General features: G+C 36.4%; 1 protein-coding gene and 1 non-coding gene across 2 annotated transcripts in view; one reads left to right on the top strand and one right to left on the bottom strand.

The window, feature by feature from the left end:
• The first annotated feature begins 3,056 nt into the window (after window positions 1-3,056).
• The window catches only part of Jade3 (jade family PHD finger 3), a 118,420-nt gene continuing 102,290 nt past the window's right edge, over window positions 3,057-19,186 (top strand). Inside the window, exon 1 of the mRNA XM_026413740.2 lies at window positions 3,057-3,072. The gene's annotated coding sequence lies outside the window, so the exon portion shown is untranslated. The remainder of the gene's footprint in view (window positions 3,073-19,186) is intronic.
• Trnaa-ggc (transfer RNA alanine (anticodon GGC)) lies at window positions 12,033-12,103 on the bottom strand. Its single transcript has one exon. It is a non-coding gene; the product is annotated as a tRNA-Ala (tRNA).

The raw sequence follows: 19,186 nt of genomic DNA, 5'->3' as shown, positions 1-19,186 counted from the left end.
TTGCAAGATAGTCCTTTGATGAGTATATGGAAAATTAGTTTTTCTAACATTTTAAAATAAAAGGTTATATTCTGCATTAATTTATTCTCTTTTTTAGTTGTAGACAGACATAATACCTTTATTTTTTTAATGTGGTGCTGAGGATCGAACCCAGTGCCTCATACATGCAAGGCAAATGCTCTACCAATTGAGCTATAACCCCAGCCCCCATTTATTATTTTTTTCCGTGCTCATTAATTTTGTTCATGCCAGTTTCCCACCTTGCCTGATGAATTTCCATCAGCATTTCTTTTAGAGCAGGTCTGAAGGCAGTAAATTATGTTTTTGTTTGTATGAGGAAGTTTTCATTTTTCCTTCACTTTGGAGGACATTTTGTAGGATATAGAGTTCTACGTTGGCAAGTTTTTCCCCACCTTTGAACATATTACTCCATTATTGCATGGTTTTTGATGAGAAGTCTGCTATAATTCTGAATCCTGTTTCCCTCTAGCTAATGTGTCTTTTTTTCCTCTGGCTACCTTTAAGAATTTCTTTTTATCTTTGATTTTCAGCAGCTTGAATATGATATGCCTAGGTGTGGCTTTAAAACTTATTTTCATATTTATCCTACTTGGCACTCTGAATTTCTTAAACATCTGGTTTCTTATCTGTCACTAATTTTGCAAAGTTCTTAGCCATTAATTTCTCCAATATTTTTTCTGTCCTGTTGTTTTCCTCCTTCTATGATTCCAATTACAGATTTGTTCTTGTCCCATAGTTATTCAATGCTGTTTTATTTTTTCACTCTTGTCTCTTTTTGTTCTAATTTTTATTGACCTGATCTTGGCTGTACTCTTGAGCCCATTATATGTATATATATATATATATATATATATATATATATATATATATATATACATATACACACACACACACATATATATTTTAGTTGTAGTTGGACACAATACATCTCTGTATTTATTTATTTATTTATGTGGTACTGAGGATGGAACCCAGCACCTTGCACGTGCTAGACAAGTGCTCTACCACTAGGCCACAACCCCAGTCCCCCATTTTTTAACTCTGTATTTTATTTCTAGTATTTCCATCTGATCTTTGTTATAGGTTTGCTAAAATTATCTGTCTGGTCTTAATATATCATACTTTTTATTTTTGGTACCAAGGATCAGGGATTGAACTCGGGGACACATCCTCAGCATTTTTATTTTTTAATTTGAGATAGGGTCTCACAAATTTTCTTCAGGTCTCACTAAGTTTCTGAGGCTGGCCTTGAACTTAGGATCCTCCTGCCTTAACCTCCCGAGTTGCTGAGATTACAGGCATATGCCACTGCACCTGGCTTTGCTTTTTCCATTAAAGTCTTTAATATATAAAACATAATTCTTTTAAATTTCTTTTTTTAAAGAGAGAGAATTTTAATATTTATTTTTAGTTTTCGGCGGACACAACATCTTTGTTTGTATGTGGTGCTGAGGATCGAACCTGGGCCGCACGCATGCCAGGCGAGGGCGCTACTGCTTGAGGCAAATCCCCAGCCCCAATTCTTTTAAATTTCATTTCCAGTAGTCCCAAATATCTGCATCATGCTGAGTTTGTATCTGATGATTGTTTTGTCACTTGGAGTATTTTTTATCCTTTTATTATGCTTTTTTTTATAAACATACTAAAAGCTAACCATAGGCAGGAGATGCTGAGGTAAATGTTCTATATGTTTGGAGAAGAACATGGGTTCCTTTTACCTAGGCCTTTAATGTGAAGATTTTTGTTAATGTAGTCAGAAATTGGCCTTTTTTCAATGTTTATTTTTGCTATGGACACCAGAGATTTCCAGTATCTCTAGTGATAACTTCATTTTGACTCTTTCATGGCTTTGGGTTTTTCCTTTGTGCTACATCATAAGAGCTACCTTATACAACTCACCCAATCATGTTCTGCTGTTTTTATCCAGGTAGCTGATTTGCCAGGTGGTGATTGGTAGGGGAGGAAAGAGTTCTCTGATGATCTGATTAAGCCTGATTCTTAGGCAAAACCTGGGTCTTACAAGATTTCTTATTCTTCCTCCAGAGATGAAGAAGCTTATTTTTTTTTCCCCTGGTTCCTTTCCCCCAAGCTGCAGTGGGTATCCACCAGTGTTCTTAAGCTATAGGTCTTAAAGCCCTTCCCCTGAGGATTAAGCCTTTGGTTCTGTGCCAGAGATAAAGAAAAAGGGGTTCATTGGGTTTCTCAGTGGGTGCTGATTTCCTCAGCCTGCCAGTACTACCATGAGAGCTTTCTGTAAGAATTTTCACGTATCCTCACTGTGAGAGCCTGGCACAATTCCTGAGGAAAAGCTCACAAGAAGGTGGAAACCTCCCTTTGTGGAACTCAGGAGCTTCACACTCTGGCCTCTAGTAATTTGTCAGAATTTCTAGTTTAATATTTATAGGCTCGTGTGCTCAAATCTGTCTCCTTTCAGGCCCCTGTCTCTCCAGATACCAGGATACTGGTTTGTTCTGTGACCTTAGTTCTCTGATAGTTCCAAGGAAAGTAGTTCCCTTCTAGTTTGTCTAGTTTCTTTCTTGTTGTAAGGGAGAAAATGTTGGCTTTCCAGGGCTTTACATGTCTGACCTGAAATCTGAGTCCTAAAATTTTCAACTGCATTACTGTCTAATATAGTGTATGACACACAGAAACTCAATACAGATTAGTTTTTTTTCCCCTTTTTTACTCTTTTTCTTGCCCTGTTGAATTTTGTAGTTTTATGGCTTAGGGAGCCAGTAATAATTGATTTTGGTTTGGGTTCTACCTGTTTTAGGCTTTAAAACCTCCACACCACTGGCATTATGTTGTGTTTGTCTTGCTGTCTTCCAAATTTTTGTGTCTACCATTGTAATTATTGAGCATGTCATTAGCACTTAGTAATTGCCTCATTCAAAATTAAAGCATGATTTAGTCTGTCTAGATTATAAGTTTTGTTAGTGATCATTTGTCGTTTTTCTCCACATTGCCAGGTACAATACAGTTCAGCAAACATTGGTTGAATGCCCCCTATGAGCAAGACATTAGGTTTGAGTAGAATACGAGCCTGACCTGGTAAGTAGAGTAACTAAGACTTCCAAGGACAATGGAAGGCCTGTGGAAGGAAAGATGTTGCAATTTGCAAAATATCACCATTTAAATCTATAAGGATTTAAAAATCCTTTTAATTATTCTATTTTAAATTATACTAATGATACATGAATGCATTCTAGTAAAAATTTTAAAATTATAGTAAGAATCATAGATGTTCTTGACATCCTCATTCTTTCACATAACTCTTTCCTAGGATTAATGTTGTACTTATATTTGTTTTACTATACAAATTGCTATATGAAATATCATGCCATCTAACAATTTAGTAAAATAATTTTATTTTTAAGGAAATAAACATCCAAATTTATTTAACTTTTTGGGAATGTTTATTTATTTAAAGAGATGACTCTTGACATTTAATTTGAATTGTGATTTGATAATGATGTTTTGTTTCTTATCATAGTGTACCTATTTTAATTTAATACCCTATTGTTAGTGATAGGTGGAATTGTTATAGTAAATACATAAATTAATATTGACTTAAAAGAAAATGACCTATTGACTTTAAAAAAATATATACAGTAAATTGGAATTTTTTGGTTCTGTGCTTTTTAACACATAGATCAGTGTAGCCATCACTACAATCAATGTACAGACAGTTCCATTACCCCAAAACACTCCTTTGTGCTAGTTTTTAACTTTTTCCCCTTTTGGTACCAGGGATTGAATCCAGGGCTACTTAACCACTAGCCTAGGGCCTCACTGCTAAGGCTGGCTTTGAACTCAAGATCCTCCTGAGCCAATTGGGACTACAGGCATGTGCCACCACACCTGGCTTGTGCTAATTCTTTAGTCACAGTCTCTTCCCACTTCAACTGTTTCCTTATGGCTTCTTCTCTGCACCACTGACATTCCAACATTTACATTCACCTGAAACCTTCCTGAAACCTTTCTTCACAACAGAAACATCCTTCCCTCTTTGTCCCACCAATCCTGCCTGTGCCAGTTCTTCAATTCTGCAAATTCTATTTCAGCAAGAGACCCTCCCTTCCCCTGCCCCAAACACCACTGTTTTGGGCTCCATCCTTTACTCCATATTCCCCCATTAAATCCTGTCTTTTTTTTTACTTTTGGTGCTTAGGGGTTGAACCCAGGAATGGTTTACCACTGAACTATATCTTCAGACTTTTGGATTTTTTTTAAATTTTGAGACAGGAACTTGCCAAGTTGCCAAGGCTGGCCTCAAACTTGGAATCCTCTTGCCTCAGCCTCACAAGTTGCTAGGATTACAGGCATGCATCACCATGTCTAGCAAATCCTGTCTTATCTATTCACTTTGATACCTAATGCCATATTTCCTTACTCTGAGCAATTTCATACACACATGATTTGCAGTTATATGACTAAACTGCCACTTGCAGAGTTGTAAGAACCCTCAAGTTCTCTACATCTTATCTTCCACAAATACATGAAGGAGAATTGCTGTATACTATTCAATTAATGAGCAAACATTACAAAACTGAACTGATAAGAAAAGAAGGATGTGGATGTGGCTTAGTGGGTTAAGTGCCCCTGAGTTCAATCCTCAATACAGAGAGAGAGAGAGAGAGAGAGAGAGAGAGAGAGAGAGAGAGAGAGAGAGAATGAGAATGAGAATCTGTTTCTCTACTCTTTGAATCTGGGATGTTCTCATGTTTTCATTTGGCCAACAAAATGCAGTGTGAGTTACTATGGGTGACTTCTGAGCTTAGGTCTAAAGTCTTATAGCTTCCCTCTTGCTCCCTGGGAACCCTGAAGCAACTAGGCCTGGCTAGCAAAAGAGATGATGTGAAGAGAGGCTCAGTCAACAGTCAACCATCAGACATGTGACTAAGACCATCTCAGATCATTTAGCCCCATTCACATTGTAACATAACTGTCACTGCATGATGGATGCTAGGAAAGATGAATAGAACACCCACCCAGCTGATTCTAGCCCAAATTGCTACCCACAGAATTATAAGCAAATAAAATGGTTGCTATTTTAAGCCACTAAATTTTGGGGTGCTTTAAAGATCAATAAATAACTAAAAGGTCAGGGTTTGTACTCTCATATCCCCAGGCTCAGAGAGGGCATGCACACAGCAAGTTTTCAGTAAAAGATTGTTGTGGATCACTGTCATTGTGGTGTCACTCCTGACTTTTCTTGAGAGACAACCAAGCTTCTCAATTCTCATGTCTCTCCCTCCCTCTCACAACAATTCAAATCTTGATCTCATTAGATTTTTCCATAACACCTTGCAGTTCTTCTTTGTTCAATTGGATCAACATTTATGCATTTGCTCCCATGATAGCTCCATGACAGTTCATACCCCTCTATCAGGTCCATGTTGTATCCCTCCTACTTAACCTGATTCACTAACCCTGTGGAGTCAATCCATTGACTTCCTCAATGTTGTAAAAGCCGTTTCCAGCCTCCCAATTGTCCATCATCACTCTGAACTCTCACTACCTGAATCACATGTGTTTATAATTACCATGAACCTTAGAGATTGTTTGGAACGATCCCTTCCAGTTATTGCATTAGCAATGCCCACCCAGGTGAGAAATAATAAATGACTTACTCAAGGTCACATGATGGCAATGTCATGACTAGAATCCACATCTCATGGAGATTATTGCCTAGTAGATTGCTTATTTGTTTTCTTCCCTCACTTGCCTGGTTCATGTGTATGAAGCTGTATCAGTGATTACATCATGGAAGTTCTTTGGAGATGGGCATAATACCTTTTATTTCTGCCTTTTCACACTCACCTGCTTTTCCCCAAAGACTAATAAGTGACTACTAGATGCATTAATAGCCAATAAATTCTTGTTCATGAATTGACATTTAAATAGCAATTGTGCTTGGAACTCTTCTATGTCTTACTTGTGGTGATAATTACAACTATATACATTTGTCCAAATGTACATTAAAAAGGGTAAATTATACTGTATGTAATTTTTTTTTTGTACCAGGGATTTAACCTAAGGGTGCTTAAACACTGAGCCACATTCCCAGACCTTATTTTTTTTTATTATTATTTTTTTATTGGTTGTTCACAACATTACAAAGCTCATGACATATCATATTTCATACATTAGATTGAAGTGGGTTATGAACTCCTAATTTTACCCCAAATGCAGATTGCAGAATCACATCGGTTACACATCCACAATTTTACATAATGCCCAATTAGTAACTGTTGTATTCTGCTACTTTTCCTATCCCCTACTATCCCCCCTCCCCTCCCCTCCCATCTTCTCTCTCTACCCCATCTATTGTAATTCATTTCTCTCCTTGTTAATTTTCCCATTCCCCTCACAACCTCTTATATGTAATATTGTATAGCAATGAGGGTCTCCCTTCATTTCCATGCAATTTCCCTTTTCTCTCCCTTTCCCTCCCATCTCATGTCTCTGTTTAATGTTAATCTTTTCTTCCTGCTCTTCCTCCCTGCTCTGTTCATAGTTGCTCTCATTATATCAAAGAAGACATTTGGTATTTGTTTTTTAGGGATTGACTAGCTTCACTAAGCATAATCTGCTCTAGTGCCATCCATTTCCCTGCAAATTCTATGATTTTGTCATTTTTTATTGCTGCATAGTACTCCATTGTGTATAGATGCCACATTTTTTTTATCCATTCATCTATTGAAGGGCATCTGGGTTGGTTCCACAGTCTAGCTATTGTGAATTGTGCTGCTATGAACATTGATGTGGCAGCATCCCTGTAGCATGCTCTTTTAAGGTCTTCAGGGAATAGTCCGAGAAGGGCAATAGCAGGGTCAAATGGTGGTTCCATTCCCAGCTTTCCCAGGAATCTCCAAACTGCTTTCCAAATTGGCCGCACCAATTTGCAGTCCCACCAGCAATGTACAAGAGTACCCTTTTCTCCACATCCTCGCCAGCACTTGTTGTTGTTTGACTTCATAGTGGCTGCCAATCTTACTGGAGTGAGATGGTATCTTAGGGTGGTTTTGATTTGCATTTCTCTGACTGCTAGAGATGGTGAGCATTTTTTCATGTACTTGTTGATTGATTGTATATCCTCCTCTGAGAAGTGTCTGTTCAGGTCCTTGGCCCATTTGTTGATTGGGTTATTTGCTATCTTATTGTCTAATTTTTTGAGTTCTTTGTATACTCTGGATATTAGGGCTCTATCTGAAGTGTGAGGAGTAAAAATTTGTTCCCAGAATGTAGGCTCCCTATTTACCTCTCTTATTGTTTCTCTTGCTGAGAAAAAACTTTTTAGTTTAAGTAAGTCCCATTTGTTGATTCTTGTTATTAACTCTTGTGCTATGGGTGTCCTATTAAGGAATTTGGAGCCCGACCCCACAATATGTAAATCATAGCCAACTTTTTCTTCTATCAGGCAAAGAGTCTCTGATTTGATATCAAGCTCCTTGATCCATTTTGAGTTAACTTTTGTGCGTGGCGAGAGAAAGGGATTCAGTTTCATTTTGTTGCATATGGATTTCCAGTTTTCCCAACACCATTTGTTGAAGATGCTATCCTTCCTCCATTGCATGCTTTTAGCCCCTTTATCAAATATAAGATAGTTGTAACTTTGTGGATTAGTCTCTGTGTCCTCTATTCTATACCATTGGTCCACCCGCCTGTTTTGGTACCAGTACCATGCTGTTTTGGTCACTATTGCTCTGTAATATAGTTTGAAATCTGGTATCGCTATACCGCCTGATTCACACTTCCTGCTTAGAGTTGCTTTTGCTATTCTGGGAGACCTTATTTTTTTTGAGACAAGGTTTTGGTAAGTTGTTTAGGACCTCTGCAAGATGCTGAGGCTGGCTTTGAATTCCAGATCCTCCTGCCTCAGCCTCCCAAGTCATTGGGATTAGAGGCATTGCAGCAATGACTGGTTTGCTGTATATAAATTGTTTTAAATTAAGATATAATTCAAAGCAATCATGCATGATAAATTTCATTTATTTGATAAATGTGGCTAAATATATAGGTAACTTGGTACTGTACATAATGGGCAGTCATTAATGTTAGTTTCCTTTCTTATATACAAATGCTTCATGATCACCTCTCTAGGCTGCTAACAAAAGTATTCTTGTCCTAGGAGATAGCTGGATCTCAGATGTCTTCTACGATTCTATGATTGTTTTAAAGGGTAAATAACTGTCTTAGAATTCTTGTGTAAAGTAAAAATATATAAGCATAAACATACTATTCTAAAAATAAACCCTATTAACAGAAATCATTTAAAATAAGACAAAAGGATAACTGAAGGTTTTTAAAGTGTCATACACAAGCATTGGCTGAGAGGCCCACCTGCATTATTAGTTCTCTAGGGGACTGAATCGTTGTTTGGCTCATTGTTCCTAATTGAGTGTGGTCTAGAGTATTTTTGTTTGTTTGTTTTTGTTTGAACTGGGAATCAAACTTGGGGCACTTTACCATTGTGCTGTATCACCATCCCTTTTTAAAAATATGTTTTATTTTGAGATAGGATCTTGCCCAGATGCTGAGGCTGGCCTCAAACTTGTGATCCTCCTACCTCAGCCTCCTGAGTTGCTGGTATTTCAGGTGTACAGCACTGCACCCAGTAGGGTCTAGTCTTTTCCAAGTAACATAGTTAATTTATAGATTTTTTCTCTGGTAAAAATGACAAACATTCTGTTTGGTAGAAGAAATAATCTGAAAGACTTCAGATTACCTTTCCTATAGAGCACAGACACTTTTCTATCTAGTTTACTAATCTATTCTAGCATTCTTACTTTCAGGGCTTATGTGACCAAGTCTCTCAAACATTCTTTGAATCAGCTTTACATTCTGTTGGTTCTCTCATTAATAAGTTAACTAAGTCTTTGATATGTGTTCATGCTCTGTTTGTATATGAGTCATGTTTTTTATTTTGAAAATTATATGTTGATACCAAAGCATCCTATAACATTTCATGTAGTTCAATCCCCATCCTTCACAAAATCCCTGAAATCCATTACTGGATTGCTATTTTTTTTTAATTTTTTTTTTAGTTATACATTGACACAGTATCTTTATTTTGTTTATTTATTTTTATGTGGTGCTGAGGATCGAACCTGGGGTCTGCTACGTGCGAGGCGAGCGCTCTACCACTGAGCCACAACCGCAGCCCCGTGGATTGATATTTTTTATGCTATGCCAGATCCTTGGAATCCCTTTGTGATTATACTAGTACCTGAAGAGGTCTTCACAGGAAAAGACTAGATACCTCTACAGGTACTCAGAAACACTGCAGAAAGACTTTCTGGAACTACTCACAAAATGTGAAATTAATGTCCCTTCCCATCATGTTCCTATGACCCATCATGTTCCTATGATATCTTTAAGCTGAGAGGTTAAAGAAACCTTTGTCTTAGGAGATTCAGAGCAGACAGATTCACATGGGGCCCTTCTTTCTTGTCAAACACTAGTCCTATAATCCACTTTTGCTAGTAATGGTCATAAAATAACTATACTGTAGCAATAAAAATTGATAAACTACCACCTGCCTTAAAAATCTAATAACTTTGGCAAAATATACTGCAGCTTGTCATATAGCCTCCTTTTCCCTGACAGGTTTTATTTTAATATTTTTCACACTAAATAGCATAATCTAATCAACAGATTCAGAAAATGCCCAGTGTGTTTTGGGCACTGTGCTTGGCCTTGTGTACCCTACTTTCCTTAATCCCAAACAGACTCCTCTAGTATTCTTTAAATCATTAATTTGCAGTTGTCTGAATAAAAACAGAAAAGAGCCCAAATATAAGCTCGCAGTGTGCTCTGTCAGCACCCAAAGGACTCAATGGAATCAAGCAAAAGTGTGAATCTCTTTTTTAAAATATTTTTTAGTTGTTGATAGACCTTTATTTTATTTATTTATATGCGGTGCTGAGAATTGAACTGAGTACCTCACACATTGACAGGCAAGTGCGCTACCACTGAGCCACAACCCTAGCCCTGTGAATCTCTTTTACATTAATAAAAACCTTAATTATCTATATGACCATCGAATGTATTAAATATGTGCAAATCTGAAACATTCTGAGAAACAAGAAAAGGTTAAAACTTATTTCACTAAAACTTATTTTACTAACTCTGGTATTTATAACTAATCTGATTCAGTTCAACAATTTGATTAAAACAAATATCTTACAGTAAAAAGTAAAACTCACAAATAATTCAGGCATGGTGCCTATTATACAAAAATACAAAAGTGCCAACTTTCCATGCAGCATAAGTAAGCCTTTGCAGAGATATCTGAATCAAAATTCTAAATATCAGGGAGCAGGGCATGGACTTGGCTAAGGGTATGGGACAGGATTAGAGGAAACAATTTCAACCTACTTTTTTGCTGGTAATTATTTAAAAACAAAGCAAAACAAAAATTTCAAAAACCTCTTATGTTTTACAATAAAGAATTTTTGCAAAAATCTATCTCTCTGGCCAGCTCTTGCCTCAGGATGTAGAGATCTAGAAGGAGTGTTGCTCCCATCCTTACTATTAAAAAAAAAAAAAGCTGGACTAATGTCAAATTCATGACTTTTATCAAATCCATAAAATAATTTTCTCAAGTATTTGTTGAGATAAGTATTTTTCAAGTATTTTTCCCATTTTAAAATTGAGTTGCTTTTCTTACTGTTGAGTTTTTGAGACTTATTTTTTCAATATTCTGGATAAAAATACTTTATTAGTTATGTGATTTGTTAGCAAATGTTTTGTTTCTGTTGGTAGCTTGGCTTCTTATTATCTTTTTAAAAATATTTTTTTAGTTGTAGTTGGACACAATACCTTTATTTATTTATTTTTATGTGTTGCTGAGGATCGAACCCAGGGCCTCACACATGCGAGGCAATACTCTACCACTGAACCACAACCCCAGCCCAATTATCTTAAATGTGTCATTTACCAAGCAAGATTCTAATTTTAGTGAAGGGTTTTGCATTTGGACTCACATGTAAGAACCCTTTTTTTAACCTTAGGTTGTGAAGATTTTCTAATATGGTTTCTTCTAAAACTTTTGTTTGCTTGCATTAGTTGTTGTTTGCAGTATTGAGATTGAAACCAAAATCTTGTGCTTGCTAGTCAAGTGCTCTACCACAGAGTTACATCCCCAGCCCTTTTTTATGTTTTTTAAAATTTCTTTTGTGAACACAATATTTATTTTTTTATGAGGTGCTGAGGATCAAACGCAGTGCCTCATACATGCTAGGCAAGTTCTCTAACACTGAGCTACAATCCCAGCCCTTTTAAATTTTATTTTAAGATAGTCTCTGGTAAGTTCCCCAGGTTGGCCTTGAATTTGCATTCCTCCTGCCTCAGCCTTCTGAGGAAATGGGATTACTGGCATGTGCCACTATGCCTGGCCTACTAGTCTTTGTATCTCAGAGGTGTGTTGAAGCCTCCAAGTGGAATTGACATTGTCTCATTTTTGGTCCCATAGTTTGCTTCACGTATTTTCAAGCACTATTGTTAAGTGTTTACATATTAGCATTATGTCATTTCTCTCGTATTCCTTTATGTAATTTTCTTTTCTCTGATTTTTTTTCACCACTGCATCATATGCCCTTTTTCACACTTTCACTTTTCACCTTATTATATTTGAAGTAATTTTCTTACAGATACCATGATGTTGGGTTATGTTTTTAAAATATATTCTGACAATTTTTGTCTTGGTGGGGGTACCAGGGTTTGAACTCAGGGACACTTAACCACTGAGCCACGTCCCCAACCCAATTTTGTATTTTATTAGAGACAGGGTCTCACTGAGTTGCTTAGTGAATTCACAGTCCTCCTGTCTCAGCATCCTGAGCTGCTGGGATTACAGGTATGCTCCACTGCGCCTGGCAATTTTTTTCTTTAATTAGTATTACACATAATATAATTACACAGACCATTACATATAATATAATTATTGCTATGCTTGGTTTAGATCTGCCATTTTGTTCTTTCTTTCTTTGAGCTACCTTTGTGTTTGTTTGGTGCTGGGGATTGAACCCAGGACCTCATGCATGCCAAGCATGTGCTTTACCACTGAGCAACACCCCTAGCCTTACCTCTGTTTTTAGAGCAGGGATTGGCATATACAACCTGCCTGCCAAATCTAGCCTGCTTCTTTTTTTTTTTCATATAGCCCACAAGCTAGGAATGCCTTTTTAATTTGCTTTTAAATGGTTGGGAAAAAATCAAAAGTAGATTTTTTATGACATATAAAAATTATATGAAATTCAAATTTCAGTGTCTATGGAACATAGCTACATCCATTTATTTACATATTGTCTGGTTTCTTTTACACTATAATAGTATAAAGTTGAATAGTTAGAACAGACTGAATGACCTGCAAAGTAAAAAAATATTTATTGTCTAGCCCTTTATAGAAGTTTGCTAATTCCTGGTTTAGAATAATTTCCAGTGTATCAGATTAAAGTGTCAGTGATCTGAACTGTTGAAAGGGTAGCTAGAATTTAAACTTTGCTTTTTGGGTGGTTTTTTGGGTTTTTTGTTTTTTGTTTTTTCAGTACTGGGGATTGAACCCAAGGGTGCTCTTTCAGTGAGCCACATTCCCAGCCCTTTTAAATTTTTTTATTTTGAAACAAGATCTCACTAACTTGCTAAAGCAGGCCTTGAACTTGTGACCCTCAGGCTTTAGCCTCCCGAGTCACTGGAATTACAGGTGTGTGCCACTATGCCTGGCTAAACTTTATTCTTTGAATAAGTATTTATAGGTGCAAAAAATGTTAGAAGAGTTAACTGATTACAGTTAACATATCTTAAACATATTTCAAACCCATAGCATTATTGTACATTATCTGTGTGCTGAGGATCAACCCCAGGGCCTTGTGCATGCTAGACTAGTGTTGTACCACTGAACTATAGTCCCAGCACTATTTGTACTTTTAAAATTAACCCTTCAGGAGAAATTGATTGAAGGAAAAGCCAGAACCATGTCTGCCTAGTTATTTGAAGAAGATTCTCATTTTATGGTATCATCATGGTATCTCCTCATTTTATGATGGAGGCAATTGAGGCCCGAGTGTGAGGAATTTAGGAAGATTTTGGCTGGAGGAGATAAAGGCTTTTATGTAAAATTCTGTTTTCCTGGTTATGAGTTGGGCTTTTTACAGATTTAGTTATCTGGTTGCCTTTCTATAGGTTCCTTTTGAGATGGGGATTTCTCTGTGGCTAGTGAGAGGAAATGACTGGTATCTTAAATGAAAAGAAAAAATCTAACTCTGATCAGAAACTCAGCCTGCCTTTGTCCGTTATCCATCCAACAGGCCTTTCTTTTTTTAAAAAGAGAGAGAGAGAATTTTTTAAATATTTATTTTTAGTTTTTGGTGGACACAACATCTTTATTTTTTATTTTTATGTGGTTCTGTGGATCGAACCCAGCGCCCCGAGCATGCCAGGCGAGCACATTACCTCTTGAGCCACATCCCCAGCCCCAACAGGCCTTTCTTATAGGCCTGCAGACCTACCATGCCAGGTGGAATCAGGAGTCCACTGAGAAATTTGTAACCTGATTCTTCCTGCCTCTTCCCATCTTTTCCCTTCCATCTCAAGACCAAATGAACCACATCTGTACTATGCATGCATTTAAGGATCTTGTAAGCTTGACAAGTCATCTTCTATTACCCATTGAAATTGATGTTCCTTAAGTGGGTCACCTAAGAACCTAGAAATAATCAATTTACAGTACATAGTGCACATTACTTTTGAGTATAAGTATTATTCTCTTGATTTAGAAAGTTTCCTTTTGGGTGTCAGAAGAACAAATATCTCTTTGTACTATGTACACATATATTTTTTATTCATATGTATTTCTATATCTATATATTCACTCCTGGATCTTTTTTTATTATCATGAAATATAGCTGTCCTGGGTTACATCATCATTTTTAACCTTTCACTAGCTTTTATAGTTATCTACCTTCCAGAACAGTCTTTAATCATTCCCAGTTTACCCTGGAGGTATCTGTAGTGATTTCCTGAATAGGTATTCTAGAGTACCACATGTCATTCCCCTTCTCTCCTATTTCCTCTTAGCACCCTTGGTGACCTCTGAGGCAGGGTCCTTGCTTGCCTGCTATTGTTTTCATCACTTGGAGCCTCCTCTTTTATATTTGCTGAACCCTTAATCCTGCTGATTCCATAGATATAACTAATTCTACTCATTTGTGTGACCCATTCCTGCACTAATCAGCTAAGGGTACTAGTGTCTGTGCCAAGACTCTTGGCTCTCTCCACCTACTGCAGCTGGGGCTTCTGGGGCTGTATGTTGTTTATGTCAGCTTGTTTATATTTATATGAGAAAAGTGTCTCTCTTACTAATTCCTTACAAGCTACCTAAGCTAAAAGAATAACATGAGTAACATTCTTTATACCACTTTATGAATTGCTACCCTCTCATACCTAGTTGGTACATCACCATGTTCTCGAAAGTTGCCAAGCTCTACATATTTAGAAAAAGAGAGACAACATTTATATAATTTTTATTATACTATTTGTAATAATTGTTCTATTTGTTATTAATTATTCTTATTAATCTCTTACTGTGCCTAATTTATAAATTACTTTTCATAGGTATGTATGAATAGGAAAACTATAGTATAGTCATACATCCCTTAACAACAGGAATATGTTTTTCCCCCCTTTGGTACCAGGAATTGAACCCAGCATTGCTTAACCACTGAGTCATATCCCCAGCCCTTTTTATGTTTTATTTTGAAACAGGGTCTAACTAAATCCTTAGGGCCTCACTAAGTTGCTGAGGTTGGTCTTCAACTTGCAATCCTCCTGCCTTAGCCTCCTGAGTTGCTGGGATTACAAATGTGTGCCTGGCTAACAACAGGATATATTCTAAGAAACACATCAGTTTTTTTGGAATGTATAAACATCAAAGAGCATATTTACACAAACTGAGAAAGCCATGACATCACTTGATGATAGAATTGAATGTATGTATTTATAATTTTTATTTGTTATTTTTAGATATATGTGACAGTAGAATATATTTTGACATATTATACATACATGGAATATAACTTCCCATTGTTGTGTTTGTACATGATGTAGAGTTATACTGGTTGTGTATTCATATATGAACAGAGGAAAGTTATGTCTGATTCATTCTGTCCATTCCCATTCCTCCTCCCTTCCCTTCATTCCCCTTTGCCTAATCCAATTAATTTCTATTCTTCTCTCTCCACCATTGTGTGTTAGCATCCACATATCAGAGAGAACATATGACCTTAAAAGGTAATATTTTATGACCTCCACATTTAATATACATCGGGTATGTCTAAACATCCAGACAATAGAATTTTATGGAACCACCATATCATTGTTGACTGAAATTCCATTATATAGTATATGACTTAATATATATGGTATCATCACTACTCTTGCACTTTGAGGCCATTATTAAGTAAAATAAGCATTATTTGAACAAAAGCAATACCTTGACAAAAACTGAAATGGCTTTAGTACTACCCATGGTTTAAGGCATCCACTGGAGGTCTTAGATGTATCCCCTGTTGATAAGGAGGACCATTATAATGTTTTTGAGATTTATCTATGTTGTCTTATGTACCAAGTAGTCCATCTTATTTCATTGCTTAGTATTTCATTGTATAAATCCACCAAAATTTGTTTATTCTCTTGTTAATAGACATTTTGGGTTTAGACTTAGTGTAGTTTTTGATTTGTAGTTCTCTGATGGCTAATACTATTTGACCTTTTTTCATGAGTTTATCACTGTTTGAATATCCTCTTATGAAGAGCTTGTTTGAGACTTTTGCCAGTTTTCTATTGGGTTATCTGTCTTATTAATTTGTTGGAATTCTTTATGTAGCTTCAATTTGAATCCATTCTAGTCTAAGACCTGACTTTTGACTACCTTAAGAATATCCTTTTCATACAAAAAACTGGTTATGTTAGTCAGATTTCTGTTGCTATGATAAAATACCTAAAAAAAAAACAATTTAGAGGAGGAAAGATTTTTTTTTTGGTTCATGGTTTCAGAGGTTTCCGTCCAGTTCTCTGGTTTCATTTTTTCTGGTTCTGTGGGTGAGATAGTACATCATGGCAGAAGGGCATAGTGGAGCAAAGCTGCTCGCTTTTGGGTAGCCAGGAAGCAGGGGTAGGAGGAGGAACACATACAAGGAGGAGGAACACATAAAAAGACAAGATATACTCTTCTAGGGCATGCCTCCAATGACCTACTTCCTCCAACTAAGCCCCACATCCTTTAGCTTCTACCACGTCCCAATAGTCCATTCAATTATGAACCCATCAATAGTCCATTCAATTATTAACCCTCATGGGCTAATCATTTTCCAAAAGCCCCACCTCTGAACATTGCTTCACTGAGGACCAAGCCTTCAACTCATGAGACTTTGGGGGACATTTCATATACAAACCTTAACACCTGCAGAGGAGTATTTATAACAGCTTTATTCACAGTAATCAAAAACTGGAAACAGCCAAAATGCTGTTCAGTGGTTGAATAGTTAAACATACTATGGTACATGTATTCAATGGAATAAAAGGAATGTAGTTTCATTACATGAAAAAATCTTGGATGGATCTCAAAGTGTTATACTGAATGAAAAAAGCCAGTTTCAAAAGTTTACATATTATATGATTTCATTTATATACCATCCTTAAAATGGCAACTTATTTGAGGTATAATTTAAAAACCACAAAACTCACATTTTTTCAGATCATGTATGTTTATATAAAATTTCATATACATTTTCAAAACTCACATTGAAGTATATAATTCAATGCTTTTTAATTACCAAGTTATGCAACCATATTCACAATCCAATTTTAGAATATTTCTTTCACCCTACTAAAATCTTTTGTGCCCATTTGTAGTCACTCTACTCTCCTCCTCCTGGCCCTAGGCAATCACAAATCAACTTTCTTCCTCATTTAGTGGACATTTTATATAAATAGAATCATACGATAAAACATATGCTTTCTTACATCTGGCTTCTTCATATAGCATAATATTTTAGGTTTATCAGTGGTTGTACAATGTATCAAATATAATAAAAATTACTAAATAGTTTTCTGTTACATGGATATACCACACTGTGACTATACATTTGCCAGTGTTTGGGGTTCTCATGAATAATGTTACAGTGAACATTCATGTCCATGTCATGTCATGAGTTGTATAGACATGAGTTTTCATTTCTCTTGGGTCAATTTCTAGGAATAGAATTGCTAAGCTATATGATAAATTTACATTTAACTTTTAAAAGAAACTATCAAACTTTTCCTAAGAGGTTGAATTGTTTTATTGTCCTTTCAGCAATTCCTAGAGAATGTAGCTTGTATACTCGAAAAGTAGGTATGTTTTGTTTGTCTTGAAGTGATTTGTAGATGCTAGTTAGGTCTGTTTTTGTTGTTGTTTTATTTAATGCTGGGGATTAAACTCAGGAGTGCTTTGTCACTGAGTCACATCCCTAGTCCTTTTTTTTTTTTTTAGACAGTGTCTCCCCAAGATGCTGAGGCTGGCTTCAACCTCTCAATCCCATGCCGTAGCCTTCTGCGTCTCTGAGATTACAGGCATGTGCCACCTAGCCTAGCCCCTTTTATAATGTTTTCTATATTCTTGCTTATTTTCATTCTAGTTGTTGTTGTTGTTATTATTGACAGGATCTTGCTCAGTTGGTAAGTGCCTCGCTAAATTGCTGAGGCTGGCTTTGAACTCTTGATCCTCTTGCCTCAGCCTCCCTAGCCACTGGGATTACAAAACATGCACCACCACACCCAGCTCCTATTTTCTGTTTCTAAAGTTGCCATTTGGTTATATGTTTTCTCCTTACTGGTACTTTCTGTTTTAAATTTCTTTACAGTGGTTCAAGTTTGATGATAGCTCATTTGAGCATTTTTATAATAGCTGCTTTACGTTCTTGTTAGATAATTTCAAAATGTGTGTCATCTCATTGTTGGGGTGGGTTGTCTTCTCATGTGAATTGTCATTTTTGTGGTTATTTGTGTACTGAATTATTTTGGATTTTATCCTGGACATTTTGAATTCATAATTCATAATTATGAATTCATAATTCAATATTCATAATTTTGAATATTATGAGATTTTGGATCTTGTTTCAAATAATGGAGAATGTTGATATATTTGTTTTAGTGACAATTAACCTAGTTAGGTTAGACTACAAGTTCCAACTTGCTTTCTGTGGGCTGTAATTTCAATATCAGTTCAGAATTCAATGCTTTTGCAATGGTATTCAGATTTATCCCATGTATGCCATCAACTAGTTAGTAGGGGACCTGGGTGTGTGTTAAACTAAGTTCTCCAAGTCTTTAACATGTTAATTAGGATCCAATCTACCTGAGCCATTGGAAGTGATCCCTGTAGTTCATAAGAAGCTTTATGAGTTTGCTTTCCTGAGTTCTTCCCTCTTTGTTATTTCCCTTGTATTTTCAGGTTTCCTAGGGATTCCTTTTTTGGTCCTCTAGTCATAAACCACCTACTTTCACAGTGCACCACCTCTGGGCACAGGAGGCAGATGGACAGAGAAAGAAAGTAAAATAAAATGATGGGATTTGACTTTGCCCTTTTGGAGCCATTGATGGTTCACCAAATGGAAGGAAGCTTCCTCTTCCTCAGAGTTTTAATTCCAAATGATGTCTCCAGATGTCAATCACTGGCATTGCTGCAGCTACTGCTGCAGCCTTCAATATAGGATTTTCCAGACACAAGTTAGGGGAGGAAAAGGAGAGAGAAAAACCCAGGGCATTTCCCCTCCACTTTTTCTGAGCTTTAGTAGTTCCTATTACAAAAAATTAAAAAACAAAACACTTTGAACCAGAACTCATGCTCTACCCACAGCACTTTTAGATTGTGTTGATTTTGAGCCAGAGAATACTTAAGGAAAAAAATGTGGTAAAGTTGCTACCAGTTTTTCACATTCTGGTGTTCTTTCCTGATTATCTTATGTATTCCTTTAAGAGTTCTATACTAGCTTCCCCATGCATTCTTTTTTCTTTTTCTTTCTTTTTTTTTTTTTTTTTGGTGCTATCAAACTCAGAGACTTGCATATGCTAAGCAGGTGCCCTACCACTGAGCTACATTCCCAGCCCTGCCCATGCATTC

This window comes from Urocitellus parryii, chromosome X, assembly GCF_045843805.1.
Source record: "Urocitellus parryii isolate mUroPar1 chromosome X, mUroPar1.hap1, whole genome shotgun sequence".
Taxonomy (NCBI): Eukaryota; Metazoa; Chordata; class Mammalia; order Rodentia; family Sciuridae; genus Urocitellus; species Urocitellus parryii.
The sequence above is the reverse complement of the archived record's forward strand: the minus strand, read 5'-3'. Positions and strand labels throughout refer to the sequence as shown.